We start from the raw sequence: 7333 nt of genomic DNA, 5'->3' as shown, positions 1-7333 counted from the left end.
CCTCCGCTCAGTCCCTGTTGTTCTCGTCCTGACGGGCGGGGGAGGAATGAGGCGGTGATGCCGGGACTATACCCATCTTTCATCTTTCATGTCTCGTCCGTTCAGACAAGGCGGTGGCGGCCAGATCAGTCACCTCCTCCCACTGTGGGTGGGCATTTGTTTTTCAGCCCATTTCACAGTTATGATCAGCTGAAGTGCAGCCATTGTTTCCCGATGTATGACCCTATTTATGGGAGAATTGAAACTCTTGTATTCATCTGCGCTTCTCAAAAATTTGTACGCTTCCACACACACACACACACTCACGCACACATGTACTTATTGTAGTTCACAGTTTTTCTCTGTTATTATGTATTACTTAGTATTGCTGCCGTAAAGACAACACATTTTTATGACACATGCCGGAGATATTGAACCTGATTCTAATATTGACATGAGAGACTCACCAATCCCGTTTACCGCGGAGCTGCAGCATCTGCAGGTTTGTGTCCGCTCCCCCACCACCGCTCTCCGCCCACCACAGCGCTGGAGACGCGGAGCTCATACTGCGCATGTCCAGTCTCGATAGTGGGTGGTTTCCTTTCCGTTCAGCGTTGATGCGGATCGTCGGCGGGGAGCCGGGGGAAGATTGACTGTCTGCGGGGGAAGCTCCCATCGGTGAGTACTGAGGCCGGTCCCGAGCGGGAAATCTGACGATGGGCAGTGAATATTGTTAACTCACCCGAACTGGCTGTTTCGGTCCGGGTTGCTGACCAAAACTTGCTGGGGTCGATCCGGGTTGTGAGACCTTCGCACCGAGCCGCCGGAGATGAGCCTCCGCTCAGCCCCTGTTGCTCTAGTCCTGGGAGCGGGATGAGGCGGGATGCTGGAACTACTCCCATCTGTGGAGTTGTACCCGGGGATCTTTATGTCCATCACCCGGCCCGGTAGCGGATCTAAACTTCACCTGCAGCGATGCCTGGGGTCGACAATTGTTTTACATAGTTCCAGTACACGGGAAGCGGCCATTCGGCCTGTCGTGCTTTTGCAGACAGAGAAGATTAATGGCAGTAACTCCACGTTCGAGGCATTTCCCCACGTGTATGAGCAGTTTTATCTTTCACCCATTGAGACCAGTAGTGAGATCCAGATCTGTGACGGCATCTCTTTCTGTCTGGGCATTTTGTTCTTGATTCCATTCCCCTGTTACGACTTGCCGAGGTACAGCCAATATTTCCGGGTATCTAACCCTATCAATGGGAGAATTAAGCGTGTTCCATATATGTGGGTTCCTCAAAAGTGTGTACACTTCAGTGAAATCTCTCTACACATGTTTCACAGCAAAAGCTCATTCTCTCTGACGTGTCCACACAAATAAAGTGGGGAATCGTTTATTATTGTCATGTACCGAGGTATAGTAGAAAACCTGTCTTGCGAACCATCCACGAGGAATTCTGCAGATGCTGGAAATTCAAGCAATGCACATCAAAGTTGCTGGTGAACGCAGCAGGCCAGGCAGCATCTCTAGGAAGAGGCACAGTCGACGTTTCGGGTCGAGACCCTTCGTCAGGCCTAACCCAGTGGCCACTCATTTTAATTCCACGTCCCATTCCTATTCCGCTATGTCTATCCACGGCCTCCTCTACTGTAAAGATGAAGCCACACTCAGGTTGGAGGAACAACACCTCATATTCCGTCTGGGTAGCCTCCAACCTGATGGCATGAACATTGACTTCTCTAACTTCCGCTAATGTCCCACCTCCCCCTCGTACCCCATCCGTTATTTATTTGTATACACACATTCTTTCTCTCTCTCTCCTTTTTCTCCCTCTGCCCCTCAGACTATACCCCTTGCCCATCCTCTGGGGTTTCCCCCCTCCCCATTTTCTTTCTCCCTAGCCCTCCTGTCCCATGATCCTCTCATATCCCTTTTGCCAATCACCTGTCCAGCTCTTGGCTCCATCCCTCCCCCTCCTGTCTTCTCCGATCATTTTGGATCTTCCCCTCCCCCTCCCACTTTCAAATCTCTTACTCACTCTTCCTTCAGTTAGTCCTGACGAAGGTTCTCGGCCCGAAACGTCGACTGTGCCTCTTCCTAGAGATGCTGCCTGGCCTGCTGCGTTCACCGGCAACTTTGATGTGTGTTGTGAACCATCCATAGCAATCAATACATTACAACAGAACATTGAGGTGATGGAAGGTAAAATAATAACTGAATGTAACAAATCATTATGGTTACAGAGAAAGTGCGGTGCAGGTAGACATATGGTCCAAGGTCACATGGAGTTAGATAGTGAGGTGGACAGTCCATCTTATTAAGCTGTGTCCTATCATACTGGGAACATTCAATTTGATATCACAGCAAAATGGAGGCCATCCTTGAGCCCAGTGGTATGTTTTCTGGTTTCTTTTAATCTTCCACCGGATGGGTGGGGAGAGGTGAGAATGTCCAGGTTTGTGGAGAACTTTGATTATGTTTCCTGTTTTGCTGAGGCAACGGGAAATATAGAGGCAGTTCATGGCGGGGGGGGGGGCTGTTTCTATGCTGTGCTCAGCTGTATTCTCTGAAGTTTCAACTTGTCACGGGCAGGGCAGTAGCCGTACGAAGGCGGGAAGTATCTACATCGGATACTTCCACTCTCTCTCACTTGCACAACAAATACACTTATGTCAGAATGCTGTAGATTGATTTCAGTTCAGCGTTCAATACCATCATCCCGCAGAGACTAGTGGAGAAACTGTCGATGCTTGGCCTTACCACTGCCATGTGTCGCTGGATTCTGGATTTCTTGACAGAGAGGCCACAGTCAGTCCGTGTTGGCAGGAACATCTCTGACTCCATCACACTGAGCACTGGATCCCCACAAGGCTGTGTGCTTAGCCCACTGCTGTTTACACTGCTAACACATGACTGTGCAGCCAGATTCAAGGAGAACCTGATCATTAAATTTGCTGATGATACCACGGTGGTGGGGCTCATCAGCAAAAATGATGAAACAATGTACAGGGAGGAGGTCAAACACCTAGATAGTTGGTGCAGGGACAACAACTTGATGCTTAATGTCACCAAAACCAAGGAGGTGATCGTCGATTTCAGACGGTCTCAGCCTGAGCACACACCCCTCAGCATCAGCGGCTCCACAGTGGAGAGAGTGGAAAACATCAAGTTCCTTGGGGTGCAGATCTCGGACAACCTCACCTGGTCCAGGAACACCACTGGGATTGTGAAACGGGCCCAGCAGAGATTGCACTTTCTGAGGAAGCTTAAACAAGCATCACTCCCCACTAACATCTTAACTACATTCTACAGAGGCGAGGTTGAGAGTGTTCTGATCTTTAGCACCACAACCTGGTACTCCAGCTGCAGTTCTGTCGACAAAAAAGCCTTGCAGAGGGTGGTTAGGGGAGCGGAGAAGGTTATTGGGGTCTGCCGACCTTCTGTCCAAGACCTCTTTCAGAGTCAATGTCTCCAGAAGACACTGTACATCATTAAAGACCCCTCACACCCTCTCCATGAACTGTTTGTTTTTCTGCCATCAGGCAAACGTTACAGGAGCATCAAAACTAAAAGCACAAGGCTACTAAACAGCTTCCTCCCACAGGCAGTCAGACTGCTAAATAGCTGCTCCACCTGACTCTGCTTTTGATACTGTTAACTTGCACTGGACACTTATAACTTGGTTTTAACTAACATGTGGCTGTTGTGTTTTACTATTTATTGTTATATTTGTTATTTAGTGTTGTGTTTGTTATGTTATGACTGCACTGCTGCTGGGAAACGCTGTCTCATTCTGCCCTGCAGAGCTGATGCACGGTCAGAATGACAATAAAGTTTTTTGAATCTTTTAAACTTTGAATCTTTCCATGACTCACTGATAAAGTTTGGTCAGGGGCAAAGGGCATGTGCCAAATTTCTTACTGTTTGTTCTAGCTTTGTCATTTTAGGATACCTCAATGATCAGTATCAGCAATCTTTCTCCTGACCTCTGTCATCATTGTAAAGTGTTCTCTTTCACCTTTTACTTCATTCAGTTTTCCAGGAATCGTTGTTGTCTTATTATTTTTTTCTTTTTTGTTTTTTTTTTGTTGTCTCTTTTTTCCCCTTTTGTAGCTAGAACTACCAGAGGTCTAATTGAATACAGAACGAAGCAAGGTAAAAGCAGGCATTGCAATTTTAGTTTCTCCGTTACAAAATGGTCGGCGTGTTGATCCTTGTCACTATGAAACTCATAACATTTTATATTAAGTTTGTTATTTCGTTTCTCAGTTATTTTCGGTGAGCCACTTCCTCCGTTTCCAGGGTAACAGCCCGTCAGATCTGCAGCAAGTGTTGCACATTTTATCGCTCTGTGGTCACCGCCTCTCAGCGTAGAGACAGTGGCCTCAGGAGCAAATGTAACAGAGTGACAGTGGGAGGAAAGGATGCTGTGAGCATTGGCTGTATGAATGTATTACACCAGGGTCAGAATGAACTGAGAACTAACACATTGGAGGGGTGAGAGTGGCATTTACACAAATGGTTTGAACATTTTGGTGTGTCCCAAACATTTTGCAAACAGCTACTATCTGTGCATTGAAAATATTTTTTTAAAAAAAATGCTGTGGCCGGAAATTTAAAGTAATAAAAGAGAGAATGCTGGAAACGCTCAGCAGATCGGCAGCATCTTAGACAGTCCCAGTTCTGAATCTGGGTCACTCCACCATTTCTCCTTTGAGGAATGTAGCTTGATGTACTGAGTCCCCAGCATTTTCTGTTTTATAATTTTACATTTTGTTTCTGCTACCCTGAGGGAAACATGGCAGCTAATCGTGTTGGGCAGGATCTCTCACGGCAATAAGATGGTGATCAAATGTGCTCAGTTTAGCTGCTGAAGACATGCTAAAGGGTCTCCGTATCCTCTCTCAAGCTCCAGCCTGGTTCACCAGCCTGAGCCCCGGCCCCGGCAGAGGGTCTTCAGGTTCCAGTTCCAGCTCAGTTTATAAATCAAAAGTGGCAGCAGCACCACGGCAAATCGCCGGCATCAAAGCGTCTGTGACTGGGTTATACTATCAGGATGGACTCTGTCAGAACATGGAACTGGCAGTGTACGGATTTCAATCCAGGCTGGCAATCCTACAGCTGGAATTGGAATTTCCTCAGTCTGTAGTGAAGCTGCAGCCTCGGGTGGTTGGACAATGGGTATGGGGAAATCACAGACTACACCACCCAGAGGGACATCATATCTGTCAAGTATTCTGGAGATGTTTGAAGAGGTAAATATGGAGATAGATGAAGTTGAGCGGTGATTTTGTATAAATGGACTTTGGTAAAGCCTCGAACAAGATCCCGTGCGGCAGCTGATCTGTAAGTTTCGGTCACGTGGGATTCACGGGGAGCTAGCGAGGTTGATTCACACTGGGATCAATGACAGGAAGCAGAGAATAATAGAGTTCCTCTTGTCCTTATCTACCTCCCCTTCAACCTCTGCAACTTGCACCATATCCAAAAAGGTCTTACAACTAAACATATCTTTACCTTCCTCGCTCCCACCCCGCCCTCCACTTTCAACAGGGATCATCCCTCCTCAATTCCCTTGTTCAATCATCCCTCCTCACTAATTTCCCTCCAGTCACTTATCCCTATAAGTGGCCTAGTGCTACACCCTACCCGTACACCTCCTCCCTCACCTTCATGCATAGCGCAAAACAGTCCTTCCAGACGAGGCAACGCTTCACCTGTGAATCTGCTGGGGTCATCTATTGTGCTCCGTGCTCCCGATAGAGCATGATTTACACTGGTGAGACCCACCGTGAATTGGGAGACCGTTTTGTTGTGCGTCTGTGTATCATCTGCAAGAAGGGGGACTTCGCAGTGGCCAAACACTTTAATTCTGATTCCCATTCTGACGTCTCGATTTATGGTCTCCTTTCGTGCCGGGATGAGAACACCCCCAGAGTGAAGGGGCAACACCTTATATTCCATCTGGGTAATCTCCAACCCGATTGCATGAGTATTGAATTCTCCTTCCAGTAATCAAGTCCCCCCCACACACACACACACTTCTCTATGCTCCACTCTGAACTTTCATTTCTGCTCACCAGCCTATTACTTTCCCCTGAGTCCCCTCCTTCCCTTTCTCCTGTTGACACTCTCCGATTCTTCCTTCTCCAGCCGTTAACTTGTTCTACACTTGACTTCACTGTCACCGTCCAGCTCGCCTCTTTCTCCTCCTCCAAAGTTTTATTCAGGTATCTTGTCCATCCCTCCTCAGTAATGAAGAAGACTCTTTGCCGAAAATGTCGACTCTTTACACTTTTCCACAGACACTGCCTGATGTGCTGAGTTCCAGCAGCATTTTGTGTGCGTTGCTTTGAATTTCCAGCATTTGCAGGTCCTCTCGTGTTTAAGTGAGGTATGGACAACATTATTTTTTCAAAAGTGTTGCTTCCTCCGAATTTTTTTGCTGATGAGAGACTGCTTGGAGATGAACACAAATATAAGTTCAGACTACTTGTATCACGTAGGAACTTGGAGAAACAACAAATTAACTTTTATTGAATATAATGTGTTTAATTGCATGATGGTGCTGATGCTTTCCAATAGCTCAACTAAGTTAAAATTATTTTGTTAATGATTTTCATTTGTACTCAGTGTCTGAGCCTGCTCGCTTTAGTGTGCAACAATAATTCGCCAGCATTGATGAATTCCAGTTGCCCCGGTGTCTTCTCTCCATGACCGCTATCTCCTGGTGATACCTTTCACCAGCTCATCACTAACAGCAGCGAGATTTACAGGGAAGAAGTCTAAACGGGAATGCAGAAAATGAATCTTTAGTGACATGTTGCATTTCATGGTTTTATATGTTTGAGGTATGATTTCAACCAGCTGCATGTAGGTTGGTGCTCTGTAGATGCCGAGAACAAAATTCAACAACTTTCTTGAATGCCTTCCATGTGATTTTCTCCGGTCCCACTAGAAATTCTTCAAGTTGCCTGTCATTTTGACCTGTTTGATTGCTGGACAAACAAAAATGCCTTCCTTAATCTTGGCACCAGTTATTCTGGGAAATATCTGTCTCAAATATCAAAATCCTTTATAGAAATTTTTGTACCTGATGATAGAACATTCCATCCTTACAGTCCTGAACCCAATAATATTTACAAAAACCTGTCCTGCCATGCAGCAGCCGCGCTGCCTAAGCACACCTGGACAAGATAGGAAACTTGCCAACTTACATTGTGGGCAACATTTTAATTGACTTAAATTATGAATTGAAATAATAAACATTAGTGATTTCAAAAAATGGAGCGTGATTGGGAAATTTCAAGGTGGTTTTCATGATCAGTAGCCCAAAATTCAGAAGATACACCTGAA

The 7333-nt window shown here is 46.3% G+C and overlaps 1 protein-coding gene across 1 annotated transcript in view; it reads left to right on the top strand.

Moving 5' to 3' along the window:
• The first annotated feature begins 567 nt into the window (after positions 1–567).
• LOC140208330 (NACHT, LRR and PYD domains-containing protein 3-like) overlaps positions 568–7333 on the top strand; it is a 40366-nt gene continuing 33600 nt past the window's right edge. The window contains exon 1 of the mRNA XM_072276925.1: positions 568–657. The gene's annotated coding sequence lies outside the window, so the exon portion shown is untranslated. The remainder of the gene's footprint in view (positions 658–7333) is intronic.

The sequence above is a fragment of the Mobula birostris genome, chromosome 13, assembly GCF_030028105.1.
Source record: "Mobula birostris isolate sMobBir1 chromosome 13, sMobBir1.hap1, whole genome shotgun sequence".
Taxonomy (NCBI): Eukaryota; Metazoa; Chordata; class Chondrichthyes; order Myliobatiformes; family Myliobatidae; genus Mobula; species Mobula birostris.
The sequence above is the reverse complement of the archived record's forward strand: the minus strand, read 5'-3'. Positions and strand labels throughout refer to the sequence as shown.